The 13767-nt window shown below is 35.5% G+C and overlaps 1 protein-coding gene across 2 annotated transcripts in view; it reads right to left on the bottom strand.

Annotated features, from left to right (window-relative positions):
• DACH1 (dachshund family transcription factor 1) overlaps nt 1-13767 on the bottom strand; it is a 400280-nt gene that overhangs the window by 233253 nt on the left and 153260 nt on the right. The window lies entirely within an intron of this gene.

Genomic DNA, 13767 nt, shown 5'->3' with positions numbered 1-13767 from the left:
TTGTTTCAAGGACGGTTGCTTTTGCAGTTAGATGTAATAGACTTCCATCACTAATTAGATTACATGCTGAATTCATTTTCCTCATTGAAGATCAGCCACTCTTGATGCATAATTCATAGCCTGAACCTCGTTACCTGCTTCTTCATATTAATATCTATACACAGTTTGAATTGCCTCGTTTGCATATGCTAAAGTTCTGCATGCAGCCTTCAGCACGAAAATTATGCACTAACTTGTAATAATTATTACAGTCAGCCTGCTATTGATTTATGAGACTTTTAAAAACCAAATATGTGTAGTACTTGTAATGAATGATATTTTAAGGTTCTTCAGGAAATTAAAAGGCAATGGCTGCCTAAGGAAATGTTCTGCTTGTTTGATTTAATACTACAGTTAGCTGGGAGGTGGAATGAAAGAGTGATTCAGACCTATAGCACATTTTTCGATGATATGTTTTATTACTTCGCACTGCTAGCCTGATATCTAGATGATAAATGACAATACATATCTAATGTGTGAAAAGGTCTTGCAATTTCTTTATTTTTTGTCATTTAAAAGATAAGTCAAGTTATCATTTAACCCTTATTCTATTTAAATGAACAGCCCCACTAGGTTGCCTTACTTTAAATATACGAAAATAGGTTGGAAAGGCTTAGTATTATTTGTAGGACATCATAGAGAAACTGCCAGTGTAGCATCTTATGTCTGCCTGTAGGATAAATAAAAATACTGTGTGTTCGTGTTTCAGCAGTATTTCTCCTTTGCTTGCGTATTGTACAAGGATAATTTTAAAAGTATCAAAGCAGAAGGTGGAAAGATACAAGTATTCACCATTCTTGTATAAAGAAAACATGAAGAATATAGCATTAGCAATTTTTGAAACAAACACAATTAGCATTATGCTTCTACTGTCTCCCCTGTATCATGAATGTACATTTATAAAGGCTTTTCCATCATTTATCTGGCCAATATGTGCCAAGATATGTCAAAACCTTCAGATACATCCTTCATCAGTTAGCATTTCCATGTCAGCCTCAGCTGAGATCCTTTGCCTCATCAGAAGATGCAAAGATCCTACCTCTATTATTTAGTGTAAGTAATATATGTAGTCATTTAACAGATATTAATAAGCACTTGCTGTTTTCAAAGCAGTGCACCATGGCGCTAATTTGGGAAAATGGGTTCCTAGTCTTCAGGCGCTTACACTCTTTGCCAAAGGGCCAAATCTGGTGCATAAAGAACTAGGGTGCAAACTAGAATGCACTGTGTCCTAAACAAGTTGCAGTCTGAACACTAATGGGAAGTTAGGCTGGATGATGGTATGTTCCCTGCTGGAGATAAGATTTCATGGCCGTGGGAGATTAGAAGAGAATTCTGAAGGATGAGTTGGACATGGAGAGAGAAAGAATAGAAGAAAGCACACCCCAGTGAGATTGTGAGAAAGGAACAGAAGCATGAAAATGTATGAACGTACAAGGTTTTTCCAATGAGTTGAAACAGGTCAAATAAAATGAAGGGCAGAAATCCATACTGTTAGACTTACTGCCTAGGGCCAGATCCTAGAGGACTCTGAACCAAGAGCAAGTAGACTGTGCATTTGTTTGTTTTGCTAACCAATAAGGACACTGTCCTGTGTATTCTGAAGCATCTCTCGCTACTTATTCTAATTCTTCATTATTACTCTCCATCCTCAGCTGACTCCTTAACTCCTATGATTTGCCTAGAGCCCATCAACAGCCCTCTGATAGTCTCCATTCTCCCTGAGTGATCTCTTCTATTAACAGTACCGCTATGTTAAGGAATAACAGCTAAATATATCACCTACAGCCTAAATCTTCCTCCTGGGATTCAGACAGATTAATGCCTGTCTACCGGAAATCCCTGCTTGGATGTTCTGTAATAACCTAAGATTCAGCTTGTCTAAATCTGAACTCAGCATCTTCTCTATTAAAACCTATTTTTCCTTTGTTCAGCAAAATGGCACCTAATTGACTAAGCCAAAACTCCAAGACTCAGCTGTCTTTCCCCTTCTTTCTACACTCAAAAATCATCCCAATGAAGATGTCTCTGTAACCCATTCTCTCTACCCCCACATCTATATTCCAAATCAATCCCTCCTTTCTTATTTGATCTACTATCACAGCTCTTCCAAGTTCCACTCTAGAGCCAAGAGTGAAGTCTAGGTAACTCTCCAAACTGATTTTGGAATGATTTTTTAATGCAAATTTGGTCACATTTTGCAACGACTTAAAGATATCAATAGTTCACTTATAGCATTGACACTCCTTAGCATGGTGCCAAGGGCTTCCAATACTTGGCCCCCACCTACTTTTCCAATCTCATCCTTTTATTTCTACATTCATGGCTTATATTTGGCCCTAATGAGTTTATCAACAGTGTCCCATGTTGCTTTGGTCTCCTATGACACTACCTTTTGGTCTCCTATGACACTACCTCTATATAAGCTGTCTCGTTTGCCATCAAAGCCTTTTGCTACATCCCACCTCATCCCCATTCTACCTGACTAAACCTTCATCATCCTTCTCACTAACCACTTCTAGTGAGTACTCCTTCTATGCGCTATAATAGCTCATGGTGAGCAACTCTATTATAGCCCTTTCTGCACTGACTCTATTAACCTGCTTATTTGTTTCACTCCCAAGACCGTATGGCAGAAAGTATATAAAATGTCTTTTGTCCTTAAAACAGCTCAGTGCCTGGCTCACTGATGTATTTAAATAAATTTTAACCCAATTTATGAAGCCTTTTCCCCCAATTCTTCAAATTCCTTATCAATTCCAGTAGCCTCCATGTTTCCAGGAAATGAGAAGTGAGATGCAAAAAAAGTTTGGGATTATGAGTCTGAAGATGCTAAATACACATCTGAAGCTCAGAGAATAAGAATAGAAGTATTGAGAGATCTCAAAGCAAGATGCTGTGGAGAAACTGGGAAAGGAAAAGGAAGTTAAACTTTGAAAGTTTTAGTTCTTTAATCTGTTTTGCTTTTAAAGAAGATGAGACTGTGTAGCAGTTCTTTATTATTCAGGCCACAGGAGCTGTCCTCACAGCCCTCACACTGGAGGAAGAAGTCAGGCTACTAAGGAGGAACACTTTATTTCACACTGTGATGAGAATAGACCCAGTGGGCTCTTTTCACCCCAGATATCTCTTGCCCAATCTATCACATTGCCTCCAATTCCACCAATAGTGATTTACTGCTTTTAGTCTTGAAGCTTTAAGGTCTTTAAAGCCTTCCATTAAAATGTGAATATCCTTAGTGGTGGTAGCACCCTAAAGCCATCTACTCACACCCTAATAGGGATGACTTTATGGTTAGGGGAGAATACAGCAAAGAATTTGGGCGGGTGGGGAGGACTCCGCGGAAGGATTTGGAAGGAAAGTCAAGTCATTTATCCTTTTGCCTAAGAACAAGAGGGAAGCTCTTCTTGGAGTTCTACAGGACTTCTAGGTTGAGGGGAAGTTAGTAGGTTATGTATGAACAAGACTTTCCTCTATCCCTTCACAAACTACAGTTAGGTCCCCTTATTGACAGGCTTGGTGTTTTACTGCGGTCTTGGACACTAACTACTAGAGGGGTTAACTCTAGAAGATCTAGGAAGATAACCCAACTGTAAAATACTTGAATAATTAAATTACGTGCAGGAGAGCTTTAGGGAACTTCCAGGAGAAGCTGTGTAGTGCAGTGGTCAGAAGCACAGGTTGTATTGTCTTGACACATCTGGCTTTAAATACTGGCTCCACCTCATTACTAGAAGGTGTGGCCTTGATCAAGCCACCTCATGTCTCTGAATATCTGCTTAAATCAGGATTTTTTAAAAAAGTGGATCCATTTGCTTTATCAGAAATACGTTATTCTTGGAAAGAAAAACAATAACTTAACCGAAAAGAGGAAGTGAAACACTTAGCAAAAGCACTTCCCTGGGGAATGATCAATTGCCTCAACAGCAGACACCTTCAATCCTCCTTACTCCTCGAGTAACCCAGCTCTACCCCAGAGGATCAGAGCAGCTGAACTCTTCTAGTTCTAATCAAAGCAGAAGACCTCACTTAAATAAATTATTGCCCTTAATAGCTTGACTGAAATCAAAATTTATGACTTTGGTAATTGTTTTTGCCAGCTTCACACATGAGCCAAGTGCACCCTTTAGTATTTTTAACCATTTGCATTAGAAGAGCAGAGCAATCACTTCGAGATGGCCGCACTTGGTATCGCACTTATATAGGAATCCACTCAGACACATCCTTTCCTGTAGTTATGAATAAAAAAGGTTTCTTTTCCAGACAGATTATTGGGTAGACGTCTCTCCTTAATCTACATCATTAAATCAGTCTCAGGCTAATTTCTGTCTCTCTCCCTCAACTGTACGGTGTATACCATCTCTTCCTAGTCCATTTAATGTGCTTACTCACAGTGAAGTCAAAGTCTAACTTAAAGAAGCTAACTGCATCAAAAGAGTGAGAGGCATTTGAAATGCTACAGGAAGGTATAGTACACTTTTTTCAACCCCTAACATTCTCCACAAACACCATCTTCTGTTAACCTCTTCAGTTGTTTTTGAGAAAATAAGTTCCATTTTCCTCCTGAGATTTGGAGCAGAGAGCCCCATGAAATCCAGAAAGAGATGAGGATAGCTATAAATCGGGAAATGCAAAAGTAGCTGCTTAGCAGATATCTGGGTTCCATATCCTACTTGTTTAGAGAAAGGAAAGAAGGATTCCATTCAATCATTCAATTCCTTCATCCATCTATCTAAAATAAAGGCGCTACTGTACAACAAGCAATGAGCTAGACATTAAAGTTGTAAGAATAAAGACACTCCTTTTTTTGAGGAGTGGAGAAGATAAAATTAAATAGCCTGTGGGATAACAATGAAGAAGAAAACCACATGGCAGCAAGTGAGCACTCATTTTAGTCTTGGGACATAGAAGCATTTAGGGGTGAAAGCAGCTTGCTCCATTGATCTACAAGTGTTCATTTACCCTCTCCAATCTATTCACCCCAGGAAAGCACCAATTGTGTGTTTATATTCTGCATAATTTTTTCTAGTAAACTTCTACAAAATCAAGCCAAGAAATATGAGAAATATATATATTCATATATATAAGCCATATATATATTATTATTTCTCATTGAAAAGGTACAATTTGCTTAATGATTTATATACCCACTTGAACATTGTGGAGTCAGAAAAAGTTATGTTTATGAGGAGTTTATGATAACATAAGAAAATACTTATAATTCTAAGTGAAAAAAGCAAGATACAAACTTGCACATATGACATACCAGAGCACAAGAGAGAGAAATTAAGTAAAAAATGCATTAAATAGGCACAGAAATAAAGCCTAGAAGGAAATATACTAGACTATTAGGAGGGATTATCACTGGATGGAGAATTACAGGTTTTCTACATCCTAGGATTTTGGTTTCTCTGTCATAAGCATGTACTACATTTAAAATATAAAAGCAACTTTTAAAATTAATTTGTTTAATACTTCAAAGCTCTGGCCATATTTTCTTATAATTCATTGTGGATAAACCATGCTCCTGGCTAAACTTGATCAGTGCCTGAGGTTTACCTCTAGCTGTAGCAGAAACCAGATATAATTTATCCTCTTAATCTTTCTTTCTTTTCCATATCAGTTCTAAAGTACTTAATAAAAGCAGATGATTATACATAAAAACATTACCCTTGTGAGAACTATAAAATTAATCTAAAATATGAAAAGTACAAATAATCATTAATATCTTCCAGATAAAATCAACCTCATGAAAGAGATCCATCAAAATAAATGCAAAGAACTTCCTAAGATTAATGCATGTATATATTTCACCAAAAGTCATAGCTGATTTATAATACTCAGGTTATAAATGGGTAGTTTTCCCTTAGAAAGATCTTGTTAACTTGTTAGTTGAAAAAATTTTTTTCAGTTTTCTGCAAGGCTAAAATATAAATAATCCAGGAAGTGTATGATTAGCATCACTTTCCCTTTGCATGAAATCTTTTTCTATAGCTGGCAAAATTTTGAAAGATACTTTCCTTTTTTTGCAATGAAGACAAATTTGAGCACTTTCTCAATCTTGTATCTCACATTTGTTTAGACATATTTTTGTATTTTCTGTGTAGGTACGTGTCCCAGCCACATGTACTTCTCTGTACAAATAGGTTATGAACTACCTCATCAAAGAGATGATTTTCCACCGTCACCAAAATACTGAATCCCATGGGGCAGGCACTTAAAACATCACCAGCGTACACTTGGAAAGCATCCACAGATTACTGGCTCATGAGCATGAAACACACCACATTTCCTCAACTCTTTACATGACAGTTGTTATAGGCTGAAATTTATTCCCCCCAAATTCTTATGCTGAAGCCCTAACCCAAGTGTGATGGTGTTTGGAGAGCGGGCCTTCGGTAGGTAATTAGGTTAGATGAAGATATATCAGCGAGGCCCTCATCATGGGATTAGTGTTCTTGTAAATAGAGATGCCAGGGAGCTTGCTTGCTCTCCCTTAGCCATGTGGGGACACAGTGACAAAGCAGCCATTTACAACCCATGAAAAGAGCCCTCACCAAAAGCTGACCATGCTGGCACATGGATCCCAGACTGTCAGCCTCCAGAACTATGGGAAAATAAATTTCTGTTCTTTAAACTATCAAGTTTAAGCTATTTTGTTTGGTAACCTGTGCAAGACTAAGACAGTAGGCAATTCTATACATTAACTGAACAAATACATATACAAATAGACAAAATAAAATTTCCTATGAAAAATAACTAAAAATAAATTTTAAAAAGTGTTCTGTGCTCAAATAAACTTGGCTAATGCCCAGTTAAACTTGTTAAACATACATATATTTTGCGAGAAAACTTCACAAATTCCTAAAGCTTTTCATATTTTTGTTTTGTGGATCGATTTCTCAGAGCTTTCATTATGCTGAAGTGTACTATAAATCCCTAAGAATGTGGTGAAACAAGCATTTGCTAAAATTTAGTTTACCATGAAACCTGTTATTTCCAGGGAATCTATTGAGAGACTTGTGCTCTAAAGAAATTTGTTCATCCTAACAGCATGATTATATTCAGTTTATAAAAATTCCTCATCTTTCAACATTACCAAACCATGCTCTGTGTCATAGGTGATATGACAATTGTCACATGAGAATTATTCTCCAGGGACAAGGAAAGCAGCAATTCACATATTCTATAGAGTTGATATGAGTTGATAATTACTCAAAACACAAGGTTAACATGAGTAAACCGAAATCATTATGAACAGAAAATAAGCTGGAGTTGAAATTAGCTGCTCTGGTGAGGAGGAATTATTGTTGACTCTGACTTCAAAACTCACACTATCCAGACCTCAAGTAGTACAGGAAATTTATTTTATATAAATCCTGTTTCAAAGGTCATTGACAAAATATCTGAGGTCTCCAGCTCTGTTGGCGCTATTAAATACTGAATAGGAATTACCCCAAAATGAGTTAAAACATACTGGAATGTAACTAAGCTATTCTTAAGCATTTGTATATTGTGTTAACAATTAATTACAGCCCAATATACTAAAGAGAGTCCCTGTTTGACAGGTTACATACTTGGGATAATCTAGCCCCTAAAGTTTTTAAGTCTCACCTTTTATAGAATCTACATGTGATAGCCACATTAAAAAGATTTTTTAAAATCCATGAAATACATTAGTTATAGTAATTTTAGAATTAATGTATTAATCATAGATTTCTTAACTTAATGACTATATTTTTTGAGATTAAGTTTTTATCAAATCAGAGGTCTTGTGTTCTTCTCTCAATTTGAATTATTTATTTATATCAATGGTACATGACACTTTATAAAGTATATCTAGTGACTTATCACAGAGTATATTCATATTTTTCAAATATTTTATGGACTTAAGAGTAATTTAATGTAATTTACATTTTGAAGAATATAAAAATTTAATACTATTTATTTTTTGTATTTCCATGAGACATTATACATTGACATATATATTTCTTCCAAAGAGGATACTGTTTGTAAATTGTATTTAATGATATGTTTGTCTAGAGAGCTAAATATTTTTAACCTTTTGATCACCGTATTATTTTCTCTTCTTCCCATAAGTCTTCCAAGCCACAGATAAACCTACCCACAGCACATCTGTTTCAAAATTATCTGCAAAGAATGACTGAAACCCCCTAAGGGGTAAATCCTAAAAGAATGAGAAACAATTGTAAATGGCTTTCTTAAAGTTTTGGGATGAGTTAATACTTTACTGGCCTCTTTCTCACAGTTTCTGTCACACTTCAAAACCATATTCTATAAAATTTAAATTTAATATTACAAAATATTCCAGCTAAGACATGCAATATCTAAACCAATCTTTTATTCAACCTCTGGACTCCATAGTAACAAAGAAAAAAGTTTCATTTATATTTTTCAGTTTGAATTTTCAGTCTATAACTTTTCAGTTTGAATTTCAAATGACTACATCTTCTCTGCAATTATTGTTGGTTATATTTTGTTTAAACCCAAAGCAATATATTTAGTCTTTTATCTCACTGGGACATGCCATAACCCTGTTCTTATATGTGCAATGGCTCTGTTTTTGCAGATCATCTTGAATTTGGTCCCAATATATGTCCATTGCTCCAATCTCAAAATAATATCCAATTCTCCTTTGTAGGAGATGCCATTTCCAACACTGTGAATGCCCTCTTCCCAAATGCATTCATTTTATTTTGAAATAGTACATTAAAAAATAAAATAATCACAGTTGTATTATGTTGTGTAACTCCTAGGCACTGTGCTTAGTTCACTATGTCATCTAACTCTTTTAACACTCATAACAAACCTTTAAGACAGGTATTATTATTATCCTTATTTAACTGATGAGAAACTGAAATACAAGAAAGTAAAATGCCTCACTCAATATGCCACACATAAAAAGTCATAGAGTGGAGCTGGATGGGGGGAAAGATAAATAGACAAAGCACATAGGATTTTTAGGACAGTGAAAATACTCTGTGATATTATCATGGTAGATACAATTGTCCAAACCCATGGAGTATACAATAACAAGAACGTGTCCTAATGTAAACGATGGACTTTGAGTGATTATGATGTGTCAATGTAAGTTCATCACTTGTAACAAATGTACCACTCTGGCGGAAGATGTTGATAAAGTGGGAGGCTATGCAGTGTGTAGGAGCAGGAGCTATATAGTAATTCTAATTCTCTGTATCTCTTGCTCAGTTTTGCTGAAACCTAAAACTGATCTAAAAAAATTGTCTTAAAAAAAAGTAAGACTTGTGAACCAAGGCAATCTGGTCTAGAAGCCAAGCCCTAAGCACCGTGCAATCTGCTTGTATTCCATATGTGTTTGTTAATTTAGTCAACAAACAAATGTTAATGTGCCTGACCTCCCAAAGTGTGCTGGAAATACTAACAAGATGCTACCCCTGTAGCTTGCAGTCTGTTTGGGGCAATAGATACATATACAAAGAGTTACAATAAATCTTGTTAAATACCTCAGGAAAGATGAGGTGTGAGCAAACAGGAATTAGTCAACTGAAAAAGAGGAGAGGTTGCTAAGTAAGGAAAGACCACAGAGGCACATCCCCGCCTTACAGACACACACACACACACACACACACACACACACACACACACACATGCTGAATTACTCAAATCCATGCTCATCTTTCCTTCTTTAAAATGCTTAGTATCGCACAGTCTAGCACATGATCATTTTCAAATAGCTTCATAGGTCATGTCTCATTTCTCCATACTGTCTCCATTTTTCTGACCTTGAGAAAAATGTTAAGACATGGAATAGGCTCTGATTTTTGGTTAAATGTCTTCAGGAAACTATGATTCATTTAACTATTTTAAATGTATCTTTTTTTTGTGATGTTTCATTTTAGAGGAATTAAAAAGGAGCCCAAGTTGGTGTTACATAATAAACTCTGTAGATAAAATCTGACTCCAACCAGTAACTAATCTATCTGCCTTTCAAAGTTTTACTGTAACAGGGGTTTGTATCCATAACAAGGAAATTCATTAATGACCCAACTGAGTTTTATTTCATTTTTCTATAATATTTACAATCTCAATCTTAACCAAAGTTGCTACTGTATGGTTTTAATATACAAAAAGAAAATATTTTGTAAAGAAATTATTGCTAACCAACAAGGAATGAAAAAACTATAGTAAGTGTGCATCAATCTTTATGTTCTAAAGTCATCACAACCATAAATTTCTGGCAAAGCAACGAAATCTACACACACCCCTCCCCCACACACAGCAGCAATTTGGTATAAGCATTCTCACACATAAGTCACAGAAGTAGAAATAATATTTACATTAAACTCATGATCTTTTGAGATGTAGTTCAAATTAAGGTTAAAAGCAGAATCTATTAAATCAGAACTCAGAAAATCTTGTCTTCCTGCTTGTGAATGCAGAGGTTAAGATGGCTGACTCAACCTAAAATGTGTGTTTTCACCCTTCACTGACAAGTTATTTGTTTGCTACCTCTGGAGAACATGTACATAACTAATTTATTTGAGAAACCTGTTAGAAAAAAAAAAATACATCCTCCATTCTGCGCTGTGTAATGCACTGGGAGCTGTCAAGAAATGTGGTCGTGAAGTACAGAGATTCAGACACCAACCCCAGAATTCAGAGACCTCCTGACAACTTTTTGATCCTCCTGGGAGGATTCTAGGCCTATGAACTAATGAAAGGATTATATTAAGACAGACAAAGCTATGCTGTTTCCAGCCTTTAGAGATTTAATAACATGCTCAATTCGTTACCTGACATAGATGTTACATAAGCACCAAACATTACTATTAGTATGATTTACATTAATTGAATTCCATTTAATACTTTATGAAAGTTTTGTCTTGAATGAATGGCCTTTTAATACTAATGTTTGATATAATAAAAAATTATGATGTAAACTGCCTGAACCACAGAGTTGAAGAAGATGTTGGCAAATGTCCTTTCAAGCTTGAATACACATTGTTTTGTCATGGGATTCTTTCCCCTGGAATACTGTGCAGAGGCTGCTTTTAAAATCCCAATCATTATGCTAATTCCTATGTTGTCTAATTTATTTATTCGTTCCCCAATCATAATCTAAAACACAGGAAAAGTTTTGCCTTAAGAATGTTGTTTAAATTGAGTAAATAACAATAGTTGACATTTAAAGCTGACATATTTATGTGCACCAGGAATTCTCTTGAGCACTTCAGAAGGCTAATTTTGTGAGATGGAAAGAAACATTATTATTTTCATTTGATAAATATGGAAACTGAGGCAAAGATATATTGAAATACAGTGTTACAACAAATAAAAGTATAGATTGTTTTTATTCATTAGTTCAAATGGAAAAACTTTCTTCAGTCTTGTGCCTGGCATTTTATTATAGAGCAATGTATTACAACTTTGATTTTTTAAAACAGAGATTTTCCATATTCCATTTGCATATTTCAGTTAATTTCTTTATCTTTCTGTTTGTTAGAATACTTTATGGTACTTAAAATTCTTTCTCAGTTTCATGGTCAGAAAAAGGTCTCTTAAAGTCCATGACTATCGCTCTGATGATTTACCCCAATGTGTTCCTTCCACCCCCCATCATTAGAGCCCACGGACACGTGCTGGGTAGCCAATGGGTGGTAAGACCCATCATATATGCCATGATAGAGAAAAGGACACTAAAATGCAACACTTTATCAAAAAGAAGCTCCTCATTTGTAGAATATGCAGTAGTTTTATGACAACGTCTCAAGTGATTATTTTTAAAGAGGATAAATTTTCAAATAATATAAAGAAGGAAGCGGCATTTGGGGTAAGTCTTGAAACATGAGTGTGATTTTGACTGAGGGAGATAAGATGAGAAGAAGGTGTTGAAGGTTTTCAAATGGCAAGGTCAAGGGCTCCAAGGCAAAAAGTACATAGCCCATGGGGAATGGTGGATGGGTTAAGGCCTCCATGAATGCTCCAACTGCACACTATTTCTAGGCCATTTTGATGGATTTAGTATGTTTCTTATGTGTTTTACAGTCCCAGATGTATTGTAAGGCCTTTGAGCACCACTGCCCCCCCACCCCCATTTTCCATATAGAAGGCAGCAATAGTGTGTTCAGTAGTGATAACTAACTCAACCAAAAGGAGTGGGTAAGCTTGGTAACTGAAAATCATGTTGTGAAAGGCAAGGCAAATGTTGAGTATCTAAATGGAATATTCAAGAAAGGAACTGTATGATCTAATTACAATATTCATACTTGAGTGCTGGTGCGTGAAGCATAGTGGCTCATAATTTTGTAGATTTTCATGAGATTAGAGTGAAAATTAAGTTTGCTGCTATTGTTAAGAAAGAGATTAAAAATTGTTATATCTAATAATAACTGAATTTAGTTGTCATTATACTAAACACTTTGACATGCATTATATGATTTCATTGTCACAATAACTCTCTCAGGTAAATATTATCATTATGCCCCTTTTACTGATGGATGGAATGATTACTGGAGGGAGACTAAATAACTTGACTAGGTCACAGGCTGAGATGAGTAGAACCACATCTGACTGAGCTAAAGTCCACTCTGAATAGCCATACTAATCATAAATGTGTCCATCCTGAAGAAATTTGCATCAGATGTAAATATCCATTTGTAGATGATTTTTGAAATTCACTTTCAAGGTTGTATTTCTAGTCTACAACTCTAAATACATTTATTATTTTGAAACATATTTACTATTTTGAAAGGCTGCCTCCACACCTTTGCACTTGCTGCTGCTACTTCCTAGAATACACTTCAGTAAGATGTCTTTATGCCTCACTTTCCCCAGGCCCCATACAACATGGCACTAGGTTCAGTTAATAGTTCACCTCCCACACTCCGGTGTATTTTTAACCTGAGTATTGTTTAGAAATACTACATACTTATTTGTTTATTAGTAATTATTTGTCCAGAAAAGCTCTATGTGGGCAAGGATATCTGAATGTGTTTTGTTCACTGCTATATCCCCAGAATATAAGAGAGTGTCTGGCACAAAGTAAGGACTCAATAAATATCTATTAAATTAAAAAAAATGAATGATGAGTGCATGGAAGGAAAAAACAGATGCTCACTGCTGATCTATGCCCATTGAAATCTACACTGTCTTAGTAGCTATTTAAGTGCCTGAGAGGCTGGGGCTATGGCATATCAGAGCGTTTTGTATGGTGTCAATTTGATAATGATGCTAAAGTGGAAGGCTGCTGAGTCATTGCCCTCTCTGCATTACCCTACCTCTAACTGACTACCCTGAATCTGTCTTAGCTCTTCAAAATGATGTGGTTGGAAAGAGAACACTCCATAAATTTTAAAGTTGATGGCAATCTGTGGATCTTGAAATCATCAACCAAAGTATTCCACTTCCAAATATGTACATTTTTGAATTTGGGTTAAAAAGTCTAGACACATGTACTTGAAAATTTATTTCACACTTCCATAATAAGGTGTACATTTCTAATCATTTGATTTCATCCATGCTTCTAGGTCATCAAAAATAAACCATCTTTATTAAACTTTATTCTCACACATTCTACCTTTCTTATACGTGGTATATACGAAAGTCCCGTTATTACATTTCAATATATTAGAAGGCTATATTACATAAAGCACAGTGTCAGAACAATTTGCTAGCTATTTGAAAAGTTCAGATAGATTCCCATTTTATGCATTTAAAGATGTAGAT

The sequence above is a fragment of the Hippopotamus amphibius genome, chromosome 14 (genome assembly GCF_030028045.1).
Source record: "Hippopotamus amphibius kiboko isolate mHipAmp2 chromosome 14, mHipAmp2.hap2, whole genome shotgun sequence".
NCBI lineage: Eukaryota > Metazoa > Chordata > Mammalia > Artiodactyla > Hippopotamidae > Hippopotamus > Hippopotamus amphibius.
This window is presented reverse-complemented; position numbering and strand designations above follow the sequence as displayed.